General features: G+C 37.7%; 1 non-coding gene across 1 annotated transcript; it reads left to right on the forward strand.

Moving 5' to 3' along the window:
* The first annotated feature begins 10,753 nt into the window (after nucleotides 1–10,753).
* Nucleotides 10,754–10,859, forward strand: LOC125096597 (U6 spliceosomal RNA). The gene has a single exon (XR_007126276.1). It is a non-coding gene; the product is annotated as a U6 spliceosomal RNA (small nuclear RNA).
* Nucleotides 10,860–26,327: the final 15,468 nt, after the last annotated feature.

Here is a 26,327-nt window from a genome sequence, read left to right on the forward strand (position 1 = left end):
ACATTTTAAATAGCAATTACCCTAAAAAACTTCTAGGAGAAAACTTGCATTTGTTTCTTATCCCTTGAAGTTGTCCATCTTACCATGTCTTTGAAAAAGAAATACCCAGAGATAGACAAAAAGGCATTGCTGGAGGAGACTGAAGGAAAAAAGGAGGAGGGAGAGAGGCCTTTTCAGATACAGACTGCTACAGGAGTTCCCTCACCCAATTCAGTGCAGAGCCTCCAAAAGATCGAAGACATCTGTGAACAACTTTAACCATGTGGATGGGGACCTGATTCTTGGCTAGAGTTTTGAAATAACAGCTGAATCAATATAGAAGGTTGCAGGTTTGTGGAAAAGGAATATCGAGCAAGGAATTTTATGTGTAGTCAAACTAGGATTGGAATGGGTTATGTAAGCTAAAAGGAAAAAAAATATTAATGTCAAAAGTACACTGGTGCAAAATTAGAAGTTGTTTTTTCTCCATTAAAAGGCCAAAGTTTTCTTAGATTATTGACCAGCTCTTAATAAGAAATTGTAAACAAATTTTTTTTTCTTTTAATGTAATCTAACTAAAAAACAAAAGTTCTGTGTTTTGTCTTTACTGGGTGTTTGATTACTTAAGAAAACTGAGGTTTCTCTACTAAAAGACCCAACTTTTTTTACAATTATGTAGTGTATGTTATATTTTATGGGAAGCATTGTCGAATAAGAAGTGATGTTATTTTCTTTAGAGTATAGCGCTGTGAAATTTCTAAAACTCTGATGCTCCCTGGCATACTTATCAGTCAATTAAAAACTGTATGTCACAGAAATAACTATATTCCCTCATCAACTTCATTCTAAAGGACTCTCATCAGATCCTTACCCATGGTAATTTTTTAGTCTTTCGTCATTTGAGACACTTACTGTTTTATTCCGATGCTTTGGCAAAAAGTTATCTTGCAAAAGTGCTTCATCTTCAGGAAGATTCATGGAAAAGGCTTTGACAGGTTTCTGATGACTGAGATTAATTTGCCTTCATGTTAGAGGACAATAATGAATGTTTCAAGTGCTCCCCCAAGGCTATCTGCATATCCTGACAGTATGCCATGGGATGGTAGCTGGAGACCTGTCCCTATCCCCCTGCTTTCCCACATTAGTAAAATGGGCCATTACACAGATGAGTTGATGTTAACATGTGAAGACTTGCCTCTGGTGAAGGGCATCCTGAAGGTTTGCTGGAGTATCTGTGAGGGAGAGGATGGGTGACAAACCCACAGAAAGTCCGAGGACCCCGCATCATCAGAAGGTTTTGGGATCTCTTTGGTCAGGTTAAATGCATGTTTTCCCAGAAGTTGAGATTGATAAGCCTATCCACGCTCTAAGAGTGTGAAAGAAGTATAAGTCTTTATGGAGATTTTGGGAGCTAGGAAGACTTTTAATCCCCACCTGGTACAGTGCCTATCCCTTATGTCCTGGTTAGAAAAAAGAAAAAAAAAAAAAAGGCACATGTGGGACTGAGAATTAGAGCAGCAAGTCATCTTTTAGGGACTTAGTGAAATAAAGTTCTGGGCATCTCCCAAGTAGGGTTGCCATTTGAGTTCGATGTGTCTGTGACTCAGGAATGCCTGGATCAGACACTGTGACAAAAACAACAGAAGGGGAAAAATGCCTTAGGATTTTGGCTCCAGCTCTGGAAGTGGGCAGAAACCCAATATACCTCTACGGAGCGGTAGCTGCTAGCTGTTTACACTGCGAGGCTTTAGGTAGAGTACAGCCCCTCACACAGCAGCCAGTGAGGCAGCCAGTGGGGTTGAGCTTGGAGCAGTCTGGCTGGTGATGGATGACTTATGAGCCATGGATGTTAACCCTATGTGCTGATGGTTGGGCTGTTCTGAAGGGATGAACCCTATGGCTTAGACCATAGGAGGCCAAGGGGTACATGGTCTTGAATAAGCCCTTGTGGGGTCAGGATACGTGGAAAGATTTTTTTTTCCATCTGTAAGTGCCTAAGGCAGTCCTCACTGTTGTCTTTGTCCTGGCTCATAAGACACTGACACCACCCAGCAATTAGGAATTTGATGCTTTAGCTCCAGGACGAGCCCAGCAACATACCCTTTAGTAAATGCAACAGATTGGATGCAGAGACACAGTTGCCACCACAGTGCCCAGGCGTGATGGAGTATTGCCAAGAACGCTGGGTTGCCCTTGAAATACAGTGACTTGCTTAATGCAGTGACCACATGCCTTGTGTGTTTTGAATGCTGCCCAAGGCAATTGCCGAAGGAGTTTGGGACTTTCCATTGGAGTTCTCAACCAGTAAGGGATTGGCAAATTGATTGTATTGGCCACTTCTTTCCAAGGAGGGTTCTAAATATGCCTTGGCTTATGTGAACACTGCATCTGGCCTAATCCAAGCTGTCCCCCGTTGCCTTGCAAACCAGGCTGCCATCGCTGGGGGATAACGGAAGCTGAGTACCATTGTATAGATACCCTTATCTTCTAGACTGTGATTGGGGGGTCACATTTCAAAGGTCATGATGTGTAAGATTGGGCAAAACAGCATAACATTGGATAAAGTTTCCATCTCCCCCTTTTTTAAAAAATATTTTATTTATTTATTTGAGAGAGAGTATGAGTGAGGAGAAGGTCAGAGAGAGAAGCAGACTCCCTGTGGAGCTGGGAGCCTGATGTGGGACTTGATCCCGGGACTCCAGGATCATGACCTAAGCTGAAAGCAGTCGCTTAACCAACTGAGCCACCCAGGCGCCCTCCATTTCCCTTTTAACCTGCAAGCAGCTAGTTTGGTAGAAAGAGACAAAGGAATATTAAAATAACAAGTTAAATTACTAACAGGAAAATCCACCTTGGCTGGGTGGACTAAAGTACTGTCCAGGCTTTAATACGTTGTGAATAATTAACCAGTTAGGCCTGTTGCCCCTATGCCAGCCCGTAGACCCCTACTGAGGCACCTAACACAGTGAAAGTAGGGAAGTCATGGGAAACTGCTATTGGTCCCACTCTCACCATGGATCACATGCCGTGCTACTGAGAGCACCATGCCCCATCATACCTAGGAAAGGAATTATCTACTGGAAATGGCAGTGGAATGTCCCTCAGGGCTGGGTAAGATACTTGGCATCCCTGAGTGAAGGGGAGACTACTCAGTCTCAATGGGGAACCTGATGTTTTGCTATAAACCAGACCTGTTGGAATGTACTATGCTTGGAATGGAACATATGCCAGTGAAAGAGGGGAGATGGGGAGGGTTCTGTTCTGGCATGTCCTGTCCCCAGTCCATCTCCTCATGTCTGACAGTGCTGGCCCTCTTGGCTAACATATATGGGATTTACTACCAGGTCAAGCTCCTAAAACCACCAGTCTCCTCCTCTTCAAAGCCAGGTAGACACTGTTTTTCACCAGTGCAATCATTTGGCTGCTATCTTTGTTCCCTCCATTGTCCTAAAACACATCATAGCATACACAGAAACCCTTACGAAATTCACTCAGCTAGCATCAGATGATAGCCCACATAGCTTGTCCTTACTGAACACTGAGATACCTTTAATGAGAAAAGCTGTCCTCTGAAATACAATGGACTTTGACATTAATACTGTCTCAGAAGGAGACACCTGTGCCATTATCCAAACAGAATATTGTGTGTTCATACCTGATGGATCTTTTAATGTATCATTTTTCAAATCACATGAGGGTATAAGTGAGTGCCCTGAGTGATCCTGACCCCTGGCTTAAGAGATCTAGTAAGTCAGTGGTTCATATCATGGGGCTCTTAGTGGAAAAAGTTGCCACCGATTTTGGGAATCACTGTCTTAATCTGTGCTTTCTCTTGCATGAGCCTGTATTGTTCTTCTGACATCTGCCTCCAGTGCAGCCAGATAACCATCAAAGGAGCCACCTCAAGCTAGTGAAACCCATGCTGACCCCTGAGGACACACTGGTGAAGAGGGAGATATGTGAGCTCACCAAAGGTACAGAGTTGGGGGAGGTCTTCGAGAAGATATTACCACTGGTTGACTTATGAGCTGGACCTGGGTAATTGGAGGCTTCTGTGCTTGGAATGTGGTTATCACTTGCCTTCTCCAGTCCCCAAAGCTGCCCAAGGACACAACTTTGAAATAGTAATATGGTGCTGAGATCATCTGTATGGTATACATGATTGAACCCAGGTAAGGCCTGTATATATATTTCTACAGTTTGGCAGGTGGGTGTAGAGAGCTACATGAGTGTCTGCAGTCAACCAATCAAGCTTTGCACATAAGTTCCTTTACTTATAATACTGCCACCTACAAATCTGGAGAGGCCTGTCTCTTTAATCGGCCTCTCTCTGCCCTCTGCCTATGGGGGTCAGTTTCAGATTTCACCTGGGAAACTTCCTAGGAGCCTGTGAACCAACAGACAGTATAGAGGGAAAGTCTTTTCTCCAAATCCTAGCCAATGCTTGTGATCTCTTGTTTTTTCATGACAGCTATTCTAACAGGTTAAGGTGATATCTCTCTATAGTTTTGATTTGCATTTCCCTGAGGATGAGTGATGTTGCGTGTCTTTGCACATGCCTGTTGGCCATTTGATGTCTTTTTGGGGAAAAAAAAATGTCTATTTAGGTCCCCCTCCTAAAGTCAGATTTTTTTTTTTTTTTTAGTTTTTAAAGTCAGATTGTTCATTGTTATTGAGTTATATGAGTTCTCTCTATATATATTTTGGATTTAATTAAGCCCTTATCAGATATATGATTTGCATATATTTTCTCCCAATCCATAGGTTCCTTTCCATTTTGTTGATTGTTTCTTTTGCTCTACAGAAGCTTTTGAGTTTGATATAATCCCACTTATTAATTTGTTTTTCTTGCATGTGTTTTTGGTATCATAGCCCAAAAAATTGTCAAGAGAAATATTAAGAAATTTTGCCCCTTCTTCTAAGAGTTTTATGGTTTCAGGTATGATGTTAAGTTTTCATTCTACTTTGAGTTCATTTTTAAGGGTGATACAAGATAGGGGTCCTGTTTTGTTTTTCTGCATGTGGATTTCCAATTTTTCCAGCACCATTTATTGAAGAAACTATCCTTTTCCCCTTGAGTGTTCTTAGTTCCCTTGCCAAATATTAGTTGAACCAGGAACTTCTCAGTCATTCAACTACTTGGCACAACTACCTTATGAAGTAGATATTCTTAGTTTTTCCTATCTCATATGGAGTATGCTGAAGCCCAATGAGTTCAAGTAATTTGCCAGTGTGACACAGATAGTAGCAGGACAAACCAGCTTTGGGAGATTCCTCACACTCCACAGCCTGCACTCCCACTGTGGAACTAACAACTGTTCTAGTTTGGCAGGACACAGAGGCCTTTGGTAAATGACTTTCATCAGGGAAAAGGTTTCTTATGGATAAAGACACCAAAGTGTTATCACTGTACAACTGAATGGGCCCTAAAACAAGCAAATGACAGCACCATAACACCTCTTCCCTTAAGCCATTTCACTGAAAAGGATATTTTTAAATACATTGGGGCTTTGAGGGTTGGATCCAGCCTGAATGAACTGATGCATCAGAGATTTGTGTTGGAAAGCATGAGTGCACTGGGTGCCATGGAGATTTCCAAGTTGGCCATGAGCTGTTTCCTTAAAAAAAAGAAATCTATAGAAGGTGATATTTATGATATTGTTTCTGTTATGATAGAGGATGAGGAATTCCCAATTGCTTCATTTATACATTTTTGGGGATCAGAGTACAATTTTTGCTGCCTTCCTCTTAAAGCTCTGAAAGGGATTTATCGTGAGTGTTAATGAATTTAAAAAGCTAGGTTATCTTGTTTTGGATACGATAAAAGACAAGGAACTAGAAATATGTCCCAAAGGAAGGAATTTACTAGTTTTTCTTTTTTTTTTTTGCTTTTGACATGAAACCTACACCATGACCTTTGGCCATGCCATATGTGTACTCTCAGTACACATTTTCTGTAGTATTTGGGCCTCAGGGGAGCTGTGGCTGTTGTGCCTCATACCTATCATCCATTAAATGTTTTTTTTCTTTTTTTTTCCCCCGAGCACAGCTAGCTGTTCTTGCAACAATATCACCAGTGGACCATATTTCTTAAAAACATTCAGCAAGCTCCTCAGAGAAAATTGTTTATTCTGCTTAGAAGTTATGCATCAAGATCTCGCCTCTGCCCTGGACAGACTAATCTCTGACATTATGACAATTTTCACATACTTATACTTGGTGACAGGTCATCAATTTATGAAGCCAACTGAGATATGGCTCAACAACCTGGTCTTTATCTTCTTTAGGGAGAAAGGTGATATGAAACTGTGTTAAGTTGAAATTTTTGGAGCAATAAGTGACTCAATTTGAAATAAACATCGGTAAGGGACATAAAGATACTATGAAACATTTTCACCCAATTGTTTAATCTACCCTCTTAGACAAGTCTAGACTATGGCATTATCTATTCTTTCTATTTACTGAAGCCAGGCTCATGCTTAGAATGGGATTAGAAACAAAAGAATTTTAGACTTGTACAATCCATATTTTTAGTGCTGTTACTAGGGAAATTAATAATAATAATAAATGGCATTTTATAATAACAAATGACATTTTATAATAAATAATAATTAATATATAAATATTAAAAATAATAATTATTATTAAAAATGGCATTTTTCTTTACTCTGAGGCTCCAAGAAAGGCATTAGATTTTAATGAATGTATAGAATTACATCAATCTAATTTCAGGACTGATATGAATGGCCAATGAAACCCTGCAGTTTCAAACTGCTGCAAAGAATTTTGTCTTAATGGCTATATTGCAATTTTGATGAGTTATAAATAAATATCAAAAACTAATGACAAGCAGATTCTAAAAAGAATCAGTTGTATCCTTTCATTCAATACAATCTTAGCAATTAATAGTGTAATTTAGACATAATGCAAAACTTTATTCATTCATGTATCAACTCTCAATTATGTATAGAGCACTGTATTAGGCACTAGAAACTTACATTCATTCAACAAATAGTTACTGAGCACTATTCTGTGCAGCATACCTTTTTGGAGCTGAGGAAACTGCAGTAAAACTCATGTGATATTCCAACCCTCATGGAACTTATATTCTAAGGGAGAAGAGGAAAAATAGGTAGGACAAATAATTTATAGAGGGTGCTTGGGAGTGTTAAGTACTAAAGAGAAAAAATATGTAAAAAGAGAGAGAGGATAGAGACTGATATGCTGGGAAGGTGAGGGATCCACATTTCAGATGGGCTGTCAGGGAAGGACTCTCAGAAAAGGAGATGTTTGAATAAAGACCAGGAAGAATCTTGGAAATTAATCACAAGGGTCTAGGAGAAGAGCACACAAGGTGGGAGGAACAGTAAGTGAGAAGGGAACAACATGCTTAGCATTTTGTGGATGAGTTAGGAGGTCATAGTCATTTAGTGAATGGCTAAAAAGCAAATAGTGGAAGATAAAGCCAGAGAGATAATGGGAATAGCCGATAGAGGGTCTTGAGGGTCAGACGAAGGATTCTGCTATTTCTTCTGAGGAGACTGGGAATCAGTGGAAGGTTTTAGATAGAATAGAAAACTAATCTGATTTATGATTTGGAAGGACCACTCTGGTATAATGAAATTAGAATGCAAAGGTGAATCCGGTAGAGTCCTAATGTCCATGAATTCACACTTCTTTTGAGAGGCTGAGACCAACATAGGTTCACTGCAGTGAGGTAAATGCTACTAGAGAATTCAGAGTTTGATGAGATTTGACAGTTGCAGTCAGACCTCTGCTCATCTGTTCTCTTACTCCACTCTGGTTTTTTCCTCAGTAATTCCACTGAGATGATTCTTGCTAACAATGCTCATGACTTTTGTGTTGCTACGTTCAATGTCCTTCTTTCTTTCTTTTTTTTTTTTAAAGATTTTATTTATTTATTTGACAGAGAGAGATCACAAGTAGACAAAGAGGCAGGCAGAGAGGGAGAGAGGGAAGCAGGCTCCCTGCCGAGCAAAGAGCCCGATGAGGGACTTGATCCCAGGACCCTGAGATCATGACCTGAGCTGAAGGCAGTGGCTTAACCCACCCAGGCACCCAAATGTCCTTCTTTCTATATCATCACCATACTTGATGTTTCAGTCACAGTTGTAACTTCTCATATTGCCCTTCTTGAAATAATCTCTTCTCTTTCCTTCCATTGCCATGTATGGCCCATGTTTTCCTCTTATTTGTCTTTATGGACACTCACTTGATAAGCTTTTCCTTCTCTCCCTTAGTTATTGGGTCCTCAAACTTCTCTCCAGTGCTATCACACTAAACCACTCCAAGGGGCCTATTTAAAACATAGTCCGAGGGACCAGTGTTTTTTCAAGTTGAGTATGCTAGTTGGCATATAATAAAGTAACTCATCTCTGTCTTGGTCTTTTGTCTGTTTTGGTTTTCTTTAGTTAAGTAATCTTAATTGTGCAAAGGCTTCAACTAAGAATTATTTCCGAGTACATGTTTCTAACCCAAGATAATTTGCTGTGTAACACACTCATGCAGTTGAGTGCTTGATATCCCCACTTGGGTGTTCCAAATTTATTTCAAGTTTGTTATGTCCCAAAGTGAACTCAAGGACTTCCCTTCATACATGGTCTTCTTTCCATGCTCCCTGGTGAATAGATACACTAACATTCACCCAGTTATACAAGCCAGAACACTTAGAAACCCCTCCAGTAGGTCTCCTTCTATAGTCTCCAAATCCAAATACTTAACAGAGTACTGATTTATTTCTTCAAGCCTTTGCCATAATCCAAGATACTTTCATCTCCTGCCCTTTCTTCCTCCGGGAATCCTTTCTTCAACCACAGCCATACATGTTGTCAAAACACTAATCAAGTCATGTTAACACCCACCTGTTTAAAATACTGGGATAAATGTACTTTTTTACTTAGAAAAGAATGGTCATAAACCTTAAGTCTCTATATGTTATAATTTTGTCCTTGTCTACCTTTCCAAACGTATCTTGCTCTGATGCTTTCCCTGATCACTTTTAATTCTTACTACTACTGGCCATTTGAAATGTATCTGAGTAGGACTGTTACACATATGAGCCTTCCACCTAAGATGCTGAGGTAGATACTGCCATTTATTTATCTATCTCTTTTTCTGATGAAATAATCACAGAGACACACAAAGTATCCAGAAATATCTGGAACTTAGCATTTTCAGCAAAACTGCCACTATGGAGTTTAGGTGGAGCATTTTTAAATTTAATCAGATTTTTAAAAATTCTGGGCAAGAATTAGAATCTGATATATATATTTTTAAGGATTTCATTTATTTGAGAGCGAGAGAGAGAATGTGCATGCACAAGTGTGTGCACATGTGCAAGTGGGGGGGGGCAGAAGGAGGAGGGAGAAGCAGATTCCCTGCTGAGCATGGAGCCAATTGGGGGACTCTGGGATAATGACCTGAGCCAAAGGCACATGCTTAACCAACTGAGCCATCCAGGCACTCTTAGAATCTGATATATTTAGGGCATTACATGGAAGGTCCAAGGGAACTTGGGTTCTTAAGCTCGGGTTCTTAAGCTCGGAATGACCAGGTCCTAAATGTATTTTCATGAACAACATACACAAGCTCTCCATGCTTCCCTCTCTTCCATAAACAAAATTCCACTGAACATTAAAAAATGAGAAAAGTAATAAAAAACTAACATATATATCTGATTAGCTCTCATCAGATATTAATTCTGTGGCCCTGCACTTCTGGTACAATAATTTTAAAAAATGTCGATTTACGGGACGCCTGGGTGGCTCAGTTGGTTAAGCAGCTGCCTTCAGCTCAGGTCATGATCCCAGCGTCCTGGGATCGAGTCCCACATCGGGTTCCTTGCTTGGCGGGGAGCCTGCTTCTCCCTCTGCCTCTGCCTGCCATTCTGTCTGCCTGAGCTTGCTCTCTCTCCCTCTCTCTCTGACAAATAAATAAATAAATAAATAAATAAATAAAAAATTTAAAAAAAAAATAAAAAATGTCGATTTAATTTCCCTTTCATCAAATGTCCTCCCTAAGGCACTGCTTCTTTGGTTTTAGACATGGTGTACTGTTTTCCTATAGAGCCCCACTCTGCCTGCATGTGGTGAGCTTAAATGTAATGGGGTGTATGCAAAAATAACACACAGATCAAATAGTTAAAACCAGACAGGATTCTCTTTCCTAAAAATGTGGAAAAGAAGGCATAACACCACCCCCTGCAATTAGAAAAGTGGTCTGAATCACGACAAGGTATTTCAGTCTCCCACAAAGCTTTGGCATCTGTAGGGATAGCTCTCACTGCAAACAAAAGGTTAATAGCTGCATTTTTCCAGCTGTTTCGCTTGAGCCAGATGTCTGAGTAGCCCAAACTACTTAGCTGCATATTAGTGCCACACAAACTACTGGCTGCTGCTTGTCGGGAGAGCTGTTAACTTCTGGAGAATGTTGCACTGAATGTCATTACGGTTTGAATTAAAATAAATTTGCTAAGTGGCTTGTATATTCGTGCTGGTACAAGGTAATCCTTGTCTAATGGAAACAAAAACACACGATTTCCCTTCTGCCTGATCTGAGGGACACTTTAAGCCTTTAGTATTACCAACCCTCTCTGCTGTCTCTTTCTGTTTCCTGGCTGGCTTTCACAGTCCTGTCGGTTGCCTACACATTACAGCATATATACCAAACCCCTCCATCAAAACTGAATCGTATAAAAAGGAAAGAATTCTTGGAAAACACATTAGGTGTTCATACTTATTGAGAATATTGTTGTGTGCTTGCTTTGGTAGCACCTATTCTAAAATTGGAATGATACGGAGAAGATTAGCATAGCCCCTGAGCAAGGTGACACGCAAATTTGTAGGAATGTAGTTATTACAGTGAACAATCACATACCACTCTACAGTTCATAAATAACAGCATTTGGTTCATGTCTTGGCTTTGGACTATGCTTTAGATTTAGAGCTTTGTTCTCTACATCCTGTATCTGCAGGCTATATCTGCAGGCCGCATTGCACATCTGGCCCATTTGCATGCACGTTTTCTCATTGGTTCCTCATAATTATTGCAAGAGGCACTTATATTTGCTGTCTTCCATTTCCTTGAAGGGAAAACTCAGAAGAGGCAAGTTGTGAATTTACTGATGGGTGGTGATGCTGGGATTTATCCTTCAGGGCTATACCTCCACAGGCCAAGATTTTTGTATCGTTTCTTGTTTGGATCAATATGAATTGCCTCCTCTATAGCCACTACTGACAACCACAGGATGAAGATTTTGATGCTGGGTTTGGCAGGGAGAAGGGGAAACATTTCAGGGTTCAGTTCATAGATGAGTGAGTGCCCGGGGCCCTAAGGAAGCAGCCTGGCTTTGAGGAGGTTCTCCCTTCCCAATGGGCTCTCATTTGCCATTCTGAGCAGTTTTTGTCATTTACACCTACGAGATCTTGAATTCCTCTCATAAGCTGTCCACAAGCATTGATGCCATACAACTACTCACTCTTCAAAAGAGGAAAGTGTAGCACTCATAACTTTAAAACAAAATTATTCCTACTGAATAATGAGAATACCTACTCTGAGTTGTAGGAAGTATTTATTTTATTTTTAATAAGAAAAATGGCACTACAGTGCCTGTGTGGCTCAGTAAGCATCTGCCTTCAGCTCAGGTCATGATCCCCGGGGTCCTGGCATTGAAGGCACGAGTTAGGTTTCCTGCTCAGCGGGAAGTCTGCTTCTACCTCTCTCTCTGCCCCTCCCCATTTATGTTCTCTCTCTCTCTCAAGTAATTAAATAAAATCCTTAAAAAATATTTAAAATAAAATAAAAGAAAGAAAAATGGTGTTCACAAGAAAGGGGGAGCTGCCATGTGTGCATGTGCACGTGCATATGTACACACATGTATGAGTGTTCTGCTAATTATGGATTGTTTTTACTCAATTAGTTTAATTATAAAAAATGATCTTGCAAAGATCCATGCACTATCAACATTTTATAGAAAAACGTCAGGAAATTTAACATATATAACACCTTCTCTATTTTCTTCCTTGAAAGATGACATCATCTTCCTTAATGATCAATTGTAGCACGAGATAAGAACCCTGTCTCTATCTACATAATTTAAAGAAATATATTAAAGTGGTTAAACTGAAACATGATTCTGTATTTTATGTGAATATTATGGTGTTCAGAGCCCTAGGAAAAGCGATAAAGAGGAAAATATAGGATCAGGACAGAATAGTACTTACTAAGAAATTTTTGAAACAATACAAAGAATGCACAAATGTGTTAAAATCAATAGATGTGTTTTAATTAAATGTGTCATATTTCAAGAAGTCTTAATACAGCTCTTCCATTTCTCATTAAATAGCTCTAGAGCCTTTCTAGGTCCAGATGAGTGAGGGAGCATAAGGAAAAATCCTCCTTATCTCTTCCAAACAAAAAGGAAGGCTAGATAAAAATGTATTTTTATGTTAAATAAAATATATAGGCCTTCCTTAAAAAAGGAAGGGGAGGGGCGCCTGGGTGGTTCAGTGGGTTAAAACCTCTGCCTTTGGCTCAGGTCATGGTCCCAGGGTCCTGGGATCAAGCCCCGCATCGGGCTCTCTGCTCAGGCAGGAGCCTGCTTCCCCCTCTCTCTGTCTCTGCCTGCCTCTCTGCCTACTTGTGATCTCTGTCTGTCAAATAAATAAACCTTAAAAAAAATAAAAAAAGGAAGAGGAAATCCCCACTAATATCTAGGATAAAGAGAAAATAACCTTAAATATCCATGAGAGGGGGAAGAAGTCAGATTTTCTACCAATGTAAGAGCAATTAGTTTGACAATGGGCTTTTCTTCATTAAAAATAAATAAGGTTACTAAACTGTTTGTTATCTTTAAAGTACCTGATTTGAGAGTGCTTCCACTTGTTATACCATTATACTACATGGCAGGTGTCAGAGCAGAATCAAGGCATTTAAGAAATATGAAGATTATTAAAGTTTAATATCCATTAACTCACCTGGAAGAAACCACTGAGAATGTAGCTAAGGAGGAAAACATTGAATCTGTCTGGAAAAAGCAGGTTCAAATAAAACCTAACCAAAAAAAAGTTTAAATATGTGATATTGGTTTCCTAGCACTGCTGCGCCGAAAGCCTACAAATTTAGCTCTTTAAAAACACAAACTTATCATCTTAAAATCTGGAGGTCAGAAGTCTAAAATTATTCTCACTAGGCTAAAATCAAGACGTCTGGAGGTTTGATGTATTTCATTTACCTTGGGGAGAATATACTTCCTTGCCTTTTCCAGCTGTCAAGGCTACATGCATTATTTTGGCTCTTGGCTCTTTTCTCCAACTTCAGAGCCAAGAAAGTAGCATCTTTAAACCTCTATTCTCTCTTCTGCTTCCATGGTCACATTTCCTTGTCTGACTTTCTTGCCTCCATCTTTCCCTTTTAAGGACCCCTTTGATTTCTTTGAGCCCACACAAATAATCCAGGAAAATCTCCCCATTTCAAATTCTGTAACTAATCACTTGTTCAAAGTCTTTTTTTTTTTTTTTTCATTCAAGGTAACATATTCACAGATTCCAAGGATTAGAACATAGACATTTTAGGGACATTCTTTATTCTGTCTACCACACATTGATCAAGCTAAAAAATAAAAGGCGATAAAAGGAAAAGGGAAACAGTAGCTACATTTCTTTTATAATAAAGCAAGGGAGAGGAGACATGTTAATTATTCAGTAAAAAAGCATCAAATTAGTATTAAAGAAAATAGAGGTTAGAAAATTATAAAATGGCAAAGTAAATGCACAATTGAGAAACTCAACAAAATGTTGATCACTTGAAAAGACTAATAAATTTGATAAACTACTAGCAAGACTAACAAAGGAAAGTTCATGTAATGCACAGACCACCCATAATAGAATGCACATACATGAAAAATTAATATGAGGATATCATAAACAACTATGTAAATCATCTTGAAAAAATAGATGAAATGTATGAAATCCTAGGAAAATGTCACTTAACAAAACACACTCAAGAAGAAATAGAAAGTCTGAATAGTCCTAGATCTATGAACTAAATTAATTCATAATTAATGGGAGAAAACTGCTCAAGTCCTTTTGAAGGACTAGAATAAACTTGAAACTAAAATCTATCAAGATACTACAGGAAAGGGAAATTCCAAACTAAATTTCCTCATAAACATACATGCAAAAAACCCTGGACATAACATTAGCAGTTTAAATCCAGAGATATACTGATAGGATAATACATCATAAACAAATGAGTTTTATTCCAGGAATACAAAGTTGGTTAAACATTTGAAAATCAAACAACGTGATCCACTATAATAGCAAAATAAATGAGCAGCTCATTTGATCATTAACAGTTACAGAAAGTACATTTGATGTAACATAGCACCCATTCATGATGAGATTGTGTACTTAGAAAATTCAAAAATGTCTAGAGATAAATTATTAAAATTACTGAGTAAATTTAGTAAGATCTCTGGATTCATTTCAATATAACTTCTTATAGGTATATTGCTACAAATAATTAAAAGATAATATTTCACAAATGGCTATCATTTATAGTACTATAAAGCAACTCTAGAAATAAATCTAGAAAAGATTTGGAAGACATAGACACAGGGAACTACAAAATACTACTGAGAGAGAACATAGAACATCTAAAAAAAAGGAATGGCATTTCATAGTAAGGGATTAAAGGGTTGATGAAATAAAATTGTTAGGGCTCCCTAAAAGTCAGCCCATTGATATATTACAATTTCAACTAAAATCTGAGCTGATTTTTTTTTTTGTGAAAATTTTCACATTGATTCTAAAATGTATATGGAAGTAAAAAAGATCAAGGATAGTGAAATTAATCTGGAAAAAGAACAAGTTAGGGAACTTATATTTGTAGATGTCAAGATTTATTATAATATTATATAGTAAGGAAGGCAGTGTGGTATTCATGTAAAAATATACAAATAGAACAATGAAGGTAAAACTAATAGATTTGTCTAATAAATAAAGCTTTATCAACAAAATACCTATATAGAAAAAGTTACCCTAACCTCTATTTTACACCATGCATGGAAATTAATTTGAAGTGGATTGTGTAGATCTAATATTAATGGTAAAACAAAGTTTATTGAAGATTACATATAAGAATATTTTTATCATCTTTGAGCAGACAAGGTTTTCTTAAACAGAGCATGAAAAGTCCTAATTATAAAGGAAATGATCGATAGATTTGGTTATAGTAAACTTAAGACTTTGTGCATATCAGAATATACACTTAAAGGTGTGAGAATCAACCTGTTTCAGAGAGATCTAGCAGTCACTAAAAAAAGGCAGACAATATAATTTTAAAATTGAGGAAAAGACTTAAAAGTCACTTTACAAAAGTCTATCAAAATTGCTAGCAAACATGAAAATGTGCTTTACATGATTAGTTATTGTAGAAATAAAAATTATGCTACAATCCCATGCTCTTATCTATGTATCAGAATGACAGTAATTGAAAACAAAGATAATTCTTTAGTACTAAAATTCTCTCGTTTTGCTTGTGGGACTGTAAATTGATACAGTCCCTTGGAAATCCATTTTACAGTGTCTATTAAAGTTAAATTCTTGCATACTATATGACCAGCAGTTTTATTACCAAGCATGTACTCAAAAGAATGGCATTCATGAAAAGATAGATAGATGATAGATAGGTAGATAGATAAATAGATAGACCTACCTATCTATAGTCATAGCTACAATGTTTATGTGAGTCCAAAGTGGAAACAGCCCAAAAATTATCAGCACCAGGATGGGTAAATAAATTTTGGTATAATCACTTATTTTCTTAATTTCTATTTCTTATATTTACAATATTATGTCAGCTTCATTTTGATTAGAATACACCTGCTTTTTTCTTTTTTAATAACCTTACACAGAAATGATTTATTATTTTGGTATAAATAATTTAAGCAATATATAGCTAATTAATTTTGATTTTTTTTTTCAATCTGAGAATCTCCTTTTTAATAGTTAGGTTTAGCTTATATATATATCAATTGTGTTTATATGTATGTTTAGTGTAACAAGTTAAGAAATATTTACCTGTAAGGCTAATCACTTACAGAGAATTTGAGGAGGACTTCTCTATTTTTTTTTTAAATTTCTTTTCAGTGTTCCAGAATTCATTGTTTATGTACCACACCCAGTGCTCCATGCAATATGTGCCCTCCTTAATAACCACCACCAGGCTCACCCAACCTCCCCTCCAAAACCCTCAGTTTGTTTCTCAGAGTCCACAGTCTCTCATGGTTCATCTCTCCCTCCAATTTCTCCTAACTCAATTTTCCTCTCCATCTCCCCATGTCCTCTTTGTTATTCTTTATGCTCCTCAAATAAGTGAAACTGTATGACCAATGACCCTCTCTGCTTGACTCATTTCACTCAGCATAATCGCTTCCAGTCCCGTCCATGTTGATACAAAAGTTGGGTATTCATCCTTTCTGATGGAGGCATAATACTCCTCTATATATATGGACCATATCTTCTTTATCCATTTGTCCATTGAAGGGCATCTTGGTTCTTTCCACAGTTGGTGGACTGTGGCCATTGCTGCTGTGAACATTGGGGTACAGATAGCCCTTCTTTTCACTACATCTGTATCTTTGGGGTAAATACCCAATAGTGCAATTGCAGGGTCATAGGGAAGCTCTATTTTTAATTTCTTAAGGAATCACCACACCGTTTTCCAAAGTGGTTGTACCAACTTGCATTCCCACCAACAGTGTAAGAGGGTTCCCCTTTCTCCACATCCTCTCCAACACACGTTGTTTACTGTCTTGTTAATTTTGGCTATTCTAACTGGTGTAAGGTGGTATCTCAATGTGGCTTTGATTTGAATCTCCTTGATGGCTAGTAACGATGAACATATTTTCATGTGTCTGTTGGGCATTTGTATTTCTTCTTTGGAGAAGTGTCTGTTCATGTCTTCTACCCATTTTTTGATGTGATTATCTGTTTTGTGTGTGTTGAGTTTGAGGAGTTCTTTATAGATCTCGAATATCAGCCCTTTGTCTGCAATGTCATTTGCGAATATCTTCTCCCATTCTGTGGGTTGCCTCTTTGTTTTGTTGACTGTTTCCTTTGCTGTGCAGATGCTTTTGATGAAGTCCCAAAATTTCATTTTTGCTTTTGTTTCATTTGCCTTTGGAGACTTATCTTGAAAGAAGTTGCTGTGGTTGATGTCGAAGAGGTTACTGCTTATGTTCTTCTCTAGGATTCTGATGGATTCCTGCCTCACATTGAGGTCTTTTATCCATTTCAAGTTTATCTTTGTGTATGGTGTAAGGGAATGGTCGAGTTTCATTCTTCTACACATAGCTGTCCAATTTTCCAGCACTGTTTATTGAAGAGACTGTCTTTTTTTCCACTGTATATTTTTTTTCCTTCTTTGTTGAAGATTATTTGACCATAAAATTGAGGGTCTATATCTGGGTTCTCTACCCTGTTCCACTGGTCTATATGTCTGTTTTTGTGCCAGTATCAAGCTGTCTTGGTGATCACAGCTTTGTAGTAAAGCTTGAAATCAGGCGACATGATGTTCCTAGCTTTGTTTTTCTTTTTCAACATTTCCTTAGCAATTTGGGGTCTCTTCTGGTTCCACACAAATTTTAGGATTGTTTGTTCCAGCTCTTTGAAAAATGTCAGTGGAATTTTGATTGGGATGGCACTGAAAGCATAGGAATTTTGATCGGCATGGCATCAAAAGCGTAGGACATTAAAGCGATGTCAGTAAAAATGTATCTTTCAATCACTCTCAATGTGAATGGCCTAAATGCTCCTATAAAACAGCACAGTGTTGTAGATTGGATAAAATGATAGGACCTGCCCATATGTTATCTACAAAAGACCCATTTGGAACGTAAGGTTACATCCAGACTGAAAGTAAAGGGATGGAGAAGTATCTTTCATGTCAGTGGGCCTCAAAAGAAGGCTGGGGTAGCGCTTCTCATATCAGATAAATTAGATTTTAAAGTAAAGTCTGTAGTCAGAGATAAAAAAGAAAACTACATCATTCTTAAAGGGTCTATCCATCAAGAAGATCTAATAATTGTAAATATTTATGCCCCCAATGTGGGAGCAGCCAACTACATAAGACAATTGTTAATCAAGATAAAGAGTCATATTGATATGAATACGTTAATAGTAGGGAATCTTAACACATCACTAGCAGTAATAGATCATTCAAGCAGAAAATCAATAAAGAAACAAGAGAATTGAACGACACATTGGACCAGATGGACCTCATAGATGTATACAGAACATTCCACTCTAAAACAATAGAATACTCATTTTTCTTGAGTGCGCAAGGAACTTTCTCCAGAATAGACCACATACTGGGTCACAAATCAGACTCAACCGATACCAAAAGATTGAGGACTTATCTTTTACTCTACTGTTATGTTTATTTTATTTATTTTTCCAGTGTTCCAAGATTTGTTGTTTATGCACGACATCCAGGGCTCCATGCAATATATGCCCTCCTTAATACCCACACCAGGCTCACCCACCTCCCCACCCCTCTCCCCTCCAAAACCCTGTTTGTTTCTCAGAGTCCACAGTCTCTCATGCTTCATCTCCCCCTCCAATTTACCCCAATTCACTTTTCCTTTCCTTCTACTGTTCTGTTTTTTGATCAGAATGTTGGTAAAAATTTATCAATCTGTACAGTTAATATGTGTCTTTTGGAACACACATTATATGTCAATTAATGCATGCCAGTTTAAAAATTTATGTAAAGTAAATGTGCTTTTTTGTTTTGTTTTGTTTTGTTTTCGTAAATGTGTTTTAATAAGAATTCATGGATTTAAACACATCTCCCCAAAATGTATATGGCATGTGATAGATATAATTCTAAATGAAAATATTTACCCAACCTCTGTTACAAGCAAAAAAATTTAAAGATGGATTTAAAAGCAAAATATGGAAGAGGAAGCATCAAATTATTGGAAGGAATAAAAGAGAGTATATTTATGGCATCAGGTAAGGAATACATTTTTCAAGAAGAAAGTAAAAAAAAAAGATCAAAGAAAGAAAGATTATGTAATCTGACTTCCTAAAAACCTACCATTTTTATAACAACAAAAGTAATCTCAAAAAGTATCATAAACAAAGTGACAAGAAATATGATCCATTAGGAAAATCAATTTAGAATGTAAATAATATTTGGAATTTTTAATGGTAATGTAAATTAGTATAAAGCTTGTAAAACAAATTTTAATGCCTATTAAAATAAAAAAATGACTCAGCAAAGAATATGTATGCAAAGAATACATACATATATATTTGTATTATGTGTGTATAAAGAATATGTATATATACATACATGCACACACAAAGAGGATGTATAAATATAAACTGGTACAGGTACATGAATATTTATTGTAGCAATACTTGTAAACAGAAAAAAGTATATATGGCCTAAACATTCTTCAAAAGACAAATAAAATTAAATGTAATATTAAATACAATATAAGTATTCTATATATCAGATAATGGGAAAAATTTATCTCAATGGTTATATAAAGGTAGATATCAAAACATATTTTGAATGCAGCATAATATGTCCAAGTGATCACATTTATATGAATTAAAAACACAGACACACAATCAATATGCTAATTTGTTAAGCCAGTGTAATGCATCCTTTTTGAAAATTAGTGTGTGTATATGTGTCTATGTGTATGTGTGCATGTAAAACTATAAAAATGGGTTGGATTCAAGATGGAGGTTACTTCTGACCAGGGCTGAGAAATAGGAAGGGAATAGGGGAGAATGACATAGGGTATGGCACTAAATTAGAATTTACTAAAATTTATTATTTCTTTAATTTAAAAAATTTGAAGTAAATACTAAATAATTTTAAATGCTTACAATTCTTGGTAGTGTAATTCACATTTGATAATTTAATTATTCAAAATTTTATAAAATGAAAATGTTATGGAAGGATGTTTTATTAGTGAGATAAATAAGTCAATTCAGGTGGCCATGAGTTTTGGCAAGATGATTTGGAGACCAGATAAAAGGGTCAACTCTGGTTCTTGAGCCAGGGATGTTAGCTTGTCATGCTGGAGCAAAGAGATAAAGACCCTAGAGAGATACCACTGAAGATTTCATCCATCTTGTTTCTGAGTTAGAGTTGGGGGGAGGGGAACAGAAAGGAAGGGGAGGTCAGAGACAGTCATACTTTTTTTTTTTAATCTATTCATTAATTCAAAAAGGATTTATGAGCAAGGGGTAGGTAGGTATTATAGCTATCTTAGCTGCCATCATTTTGACCAGGAAAGTTTCATTCTGTCCAGAGAATTGTGGTGAGCCCTCTGATAATGAGTGCAAATGGCCACTGTAGTACAGAAGAAAGGATCTCTTTGTGGGTACTAAGGAAGATCTCACAGTCTGGAGGGTTTTCAAAAGATGAGGTGTGGGGGGAGAGTAGAAAAGAGCTGCACACCACTACATGTAAAGAAATGGAGGCAGGAAAGATCAGGGACATCTGGCTACTAAAATCATCTTGTCCTGCTCAAGCAGAGACTGTCTTGTGAGAACCAGCAGAATGGAGGCTGGAAATCAGTATGAGGCCTCGGTGCCAAAAGCCCTTTCTACTGTTATGGGTGATTGAAAGCCATCTAGGCATTTCCAGATCGGGAATGATACAACAATTTCTGTTTTGGAAATGGAATCTAGTCAGCTGGGCAGAAGAAATTCTCAAAGGAAGAGACAGAGGCAGAGGCCGCTAAAGAAAAACAGAGAATAATGACAGAGGCAGTGTAGATGGAATGTTGGGGGGGTGGAGAATATAAAAATGAAAGTAGTATAATATGGCAAGGTCTGATGGCTATTTGGATATGAGAAGGCAGGAAGAGGGCAGATGTGATAATGACTGGATTTTCATAGCTTCAGATAAGCACTTGTAAGTCATCCAATGATCTCCAGTTGGCGGGTGGAAATAGGAAAACCAATTATGGGTTTTCTTTTGCCTATGAATTTCAGGAAGCCCCTTTTACTCAGGAATCCCATTTGGACTAACAAGCTTCCGAACCACTACCTATTTCATGTCATGGCTTTGGCTGTGACGGGAAATTTTATTTATTGAATTGAATTTTCCTGAAGTACAATCAATATTGATACACATCGAAGGGAGAATCTTTCTCTTTTGACAACATATCATGAGGTGAAAATTTCCACAGAGAACTGAGAAATATTAACATATGAAGACATTAAGAAAGGGTACTGATTGGTTTACTGAAAATGCTCAGGTTCAGATAAACTCCTAATACATGTGGACAGTCTCAAATATAATCACCTTCCCTACTTTTAGAGTGTCATGGTATTAAAATATTCTGTGGTCATGAAGACAGCCATCACTTGAACACACAAGGTTTTTAAGAAGGAAAGGGAACACTTAACTCCTTTGACAACTGGAAACATGACTTTAAATAGTTGAGGAAATTAGCCACTCAGAGTAGGAAAAGTCAGACTAGGAACTAAGTGCTGAGTCATTAATTTTTGGGAAGTCAGAAGGTGTCACTGAGTATTTGCTGGTTACTTGTTTGTGTCGAGAAATCGATTACTTCTTTGGCTCGAAGTGAAAGAGCTCTGAAGACACTTTGTCAAGATGTGAATGTTTTGAAAACATTTATAATCATGGTCTCAGAAGTGGTTTAACACATATTCATTGGTCATGCTCTAACTCAGAGCCAGGGTACAGATTTAGAACAATGAAATCCGAATGTCAATTTAAACAATTTGCCAGCAAGGTCTTGACTACTCAATTACATTGCTAGCTCCCTCAGTTATGGTTCCTCTAGCAAGAAGGATTCTTATTTCTTGAATGCCAGTGACATTTTCTTATCCACTTGTAAGATGCCTTATTAAGAGAAACACAGTATGAATTTGGATATTCATCTATTTTGTAATGGCTCCCAGGACTGGGTCACTTTGCTCTTGGAGAGGGTGGAAAATCAGAAGGAAGTGGAAATTGCCATGTCAATCACTAGAAGAAGAAATTATACTTGAGAACAAGGTAGAAGGAAGCTAGATTAGTCATGGTTAGAAGGAGTCCATGCATAACTTCCATCTCTGCCAAAACATGTGTTTTACTTTTGTTGCCATCAGTCCAGTGTCAGAGGCTGGTTGAGGTCACCTGGGTTAGACATTTTGTGAGCTTGTGATCTAGTGTCTTTTCCATGGTGGATGCTCTCTGCTAGGCATTAATGTGTAATACAAAAGTTTTCATACTTTGTGCCCACTCCTCTGTCTCCCCCTCAGACCATCTTGTCCTTAATCTTCTGATTGTTCTTTATTCAGGCCCTTGGACAGTGCCATTGGTCATTGCTCCTGAATTCACATATATTCTAATCTCAGGTTATTTTTTCTAAAGGTTTTTAAAAAAGACATTACTTTATTTATTTGAGAGAGAGAGAGAGAGAGCATGAGTGGTGGGGAAGGGCAGAGGGAGAAGGTGAAGCAGACTCCCTGCTGAGGAGGAAGCCCAACACTGGGCTCAATCCCACGACCCCTGGATCACAGCCTGAGCTGAAGGCAGATGCTTAACTGACTGAGCCACCCAGGTCCCCCAGATTTATTTATTTATTTGAGAGAGTGAGAGAAAGAGAGAGAGAGAGAGCAGTGTGAGGGGCAAAGGGAGAGTGAGAGAAGCAGACTTCCTGCTGAGTACAGAATCTTATTCGGGGTTTGATCCCAGGACCCTGAGATCATGACAGGAGCCGAAATGAGGAGTCAGACTCTTATCTTCCTTCCACACCAGGCATATGACCTATCACACTGTTCAAAGCTCTGCCCATTGGTAGGATCTTCCTTTACTGCTTTAGATGAGGTTTTACATGAAGTTGTAATGCAATTGTCATCCTTTTTTATCTGGCTTTCGAATTTCTCAATTTGTCTTTGACTTTCAACAGTTTGATTACAATGGCTGTTGGTGTGGATCTCTGGGTTTACTTAAGTTGAGAGTGTTGAGGTTTTTGGATCTGTGTATCTATCCATGTCCTCAAATTTGAGAAGCTTTCAGGCATCATTTCTTTAAATAATTTCTCTGACCCTGTCTTTTCTTCTAAAACACCCATCTTGTGTATGCTGGCTTGCTTGAGTGTGTCCCACAGGTATCCTAGGCTTTGTTCACTTTCCATCATTATTTCTTTTTGCTTCTTGGAATGATGATTTCAAATGATCTGCCTTCTGATTTGTTGATTTTTTTTTTCTATCTGTTCACTCTGTTAGTGAAATTTTCAATTCAGTTATTGCATTTTTAGACTCCAATTCTTTAAATAATTTATATCTTCTTGTTGATATTGTTTTTTATTGATACGTCATTTTTCCTAATTTTGTTCTTTGTGTTTTCCTTGAATTTTAGCATGTTTAAGACAGTTACTTTAAAATCTTTATTAAATCTCATGCATGTGTTTCTTCACTGATGGCTTCTTCTTTAGAACACAAAACAAGGTCAATGTGAACAGCAAGATATTGTCTTTGTTTTGTTTTGCTTTTTTAATTGAGGTAAAATTGACTTATACTATTATATTATTTCAGGAGTACAACATAAAGATTTGACATTTGTGTATTACAAAATGATCACCACAGTTAGTCTAGTTAACATCTGTTATCATACATAGTTACATTTTTTTTTTCTTGGGATGAGACCTTTTAAGGTCTACTTTTTTAGTAATTTTCAAATATGCAATACAGTATTGTTAACTATAGTCACAATGCTATACGTTACATCCTCAGGATTTACTTATTTTATAACTGAAAGTTTCCTCCCCCACCCCCACCATATACATAACTGCTTTTAAATGTCTTAGTTTCTCAAAGAATCTCACCTCAGCCTTTTAGGGCCTTCAGTGTTCTAATATATTTCTGTGCCAGTCTCTTACTTTCATATATCTATAGGTTTATAATCTCCCTACAGGTTCTACATATCATGATACCTATCACTGCCTTCTATGGTTTCCACCAGCTATGCTACCTTTCTTGTCTGACCTCCAAGTCAGGTGAGAGAGAAATCAGTCCCTTGGCAGCCTGCAGGCAGACTGTATCATATTAACAAATTCTACTCTGCTCCTTTCATCCAAAGGGAAGGAATTGAGAGTTAAGTCACTTCCTCCTGACCATGCTGTGCTGACCCAGAAAGGGAATGAGGAAAGGTGAATGAAATGACCACAAATTTCCAAAACTTGAACAAACTCAGCTCCTTCCCCATTGGAGTGGTTGCATTTGTCTTTCTTTCTGCCAAGAACACTTTTCTCATAATATTAAAGTATCCTTGTCATTATTTTCAACTCAAATGACATATCTTTATAAGATCTTTCCTGACCACCTCAGTAAAGGTGGCTGTTACTGTTTTATTTCCTTCAACTAACTTCTGTTGTCCAATTGTCTACCTGTGTGTCTCCCCTGCTAGAATATTAGGATAACAGTAGCAATGATAGCAACATTGAGAAGTGGTTGTGGTTTCCTCCGGTCTCAAAGGTGCTCATCTAAATTTTGATTCTGCTAGAAATTGAAGTAACAGTAGACAGACATTCAATCCTCATAGCTGGGATTTGGAGTTGCTATACTCTGGAATAAGAAAGTCAGAGAAGTTCTTTTTTTTTTTTTTTTTAAGATTTTATTTATTTATTTGACAGAGAGAGATCACAAGTAGACGGAGAGGCAGGCAGAGAGAGAGAGAGAGGGAAGCAGGCTCCCTGCGGAGCAGAGAGCCCGATGTGGGACTCGATCCCAGGACCCCGAGATCATGACCTGAGCCGAAGGCAGCAGCTCAACCCACTGAGCCACCCAGGCGCCCCAGAGAAGTTCTTTTTATCCCAGTTGGTGTAGCTAGGTTTATAAGTTTCATAATTTTTTTTTTTTGTATCTAGAAATTTTTAATTAAAATTACGTAATGCTGGGTACCTGGGTGGTTGAGTTGGTTAAACATCTGACTCTTGCTTCTTGATTTTGGCTCAGGTCATGATCTCATGGATCATGAGATAAGGCCCTGTGTCAGGCTTTGAGCTCAAAGAGGAATCTGCTTAGAGTCTCTCCCTCTGTCTCCCACCAACAAATAAATAATCTTTAAAATAAAAGGAAATAAAATTAAATGGTGCTTTAATTTTTAAATAATGAAATATGCATGACATGCTCCTGCCACCTAGAATTAATGAATGCTATATATATATACATATATATATATTTTTTTTTTTTTTTTTGCAAATTTTCTTGTGCAGCCCTTCCTTTATATATTTATTTACATGTTAAGGAAAACAATTGGTTGTATAGTTAGAGCCACTCTCCCTCATGTCTTACAACTCCATCCTTCCCTGGACTTAAAAGGCTAACATGGCATTATTTTCCTTTCAGTCTTCATGGCAAGGCCAGACAGACTTCCAGGACATCCCCCATCCTTTGATTCTAATCTCACTATAGTCTATAGATCAGTGTTTCTTAATTTTTACTGTATATATGAATCACCTCTTGCCATGTGACCCTTTTCCTCTTCAAAGCCTACAACAGAGAATCTTCCTCATGTTAGATTCCTCTTATGCTTCAAATTCTCTCTCAAAGAGCCTGTCCATATCAAGGACTCACCTGTGTTAGGTCCACTGGAGGATAATCTCCTTATCTAACTCTGAACTGATTTTGGATTTTAATCATATTAGTAAAATCCCTTCACCACAGCACCTAGATTAGTGTTTGACTCAATAAGGAGAAGAAGGTATGTGTACCTCGGGGACCAGAAATTTGGGGAATGGTCTTAGAATTCTGCCTAACACACCTGCTAAGTACAGGGCAAGTTTTCACTTACAATAAAAGTCAGCACTGCTTCTGGAGTCTCTCCAAGTTGGAATTAGGAACTGGTTACACAAGTAGGTTCACAAAGTACTTGCATTCCATCTTTCCTTCACAAAGTGGTTGTTGACCATATTAGATCTGCTAAGTGAAATTCTTTTCATGAGAGACAATCAAGCTCTAAGACTTCAAAGAGTTTATTATCTAGTGGATAACAGGAGTAGAAGATTCGAAGGTCTTACAGAATGCATATTTTATTTTATTTTTTTAAAAGATTTTATTTATTTATTTGACAGAGAGAGATCACAAGTAGGCAGAGGGGCAGGCAGAGAGAGGAGGAAGCAGGCTCCCCGCCAAGCAGAGAGCCCGATGCGGGACTCTATCCTAGGGTCCTGGGATCATGACCTGAGCCAAAGGCAGAGGCTTAACCCACTGAGCCATCCAGGTGCCCCAGAATGCATATTTTAATAAGTCAGACAAATTAATAAAGGAATACATATTATATAC

The sequence above is a fragment of the Lutra lutra genome, chromosome 3, assembly GCF_902655055.1.
Source record: "Lutra lutra chromosome 3, mLutLut1.2, whole genome shotgun sequence".
Lineage (NCBI taxonomy): Eukaryota > Metazoa > Chordata > Mammalia > Carnivora > Mustelidae > Lutra > Lutra lutra.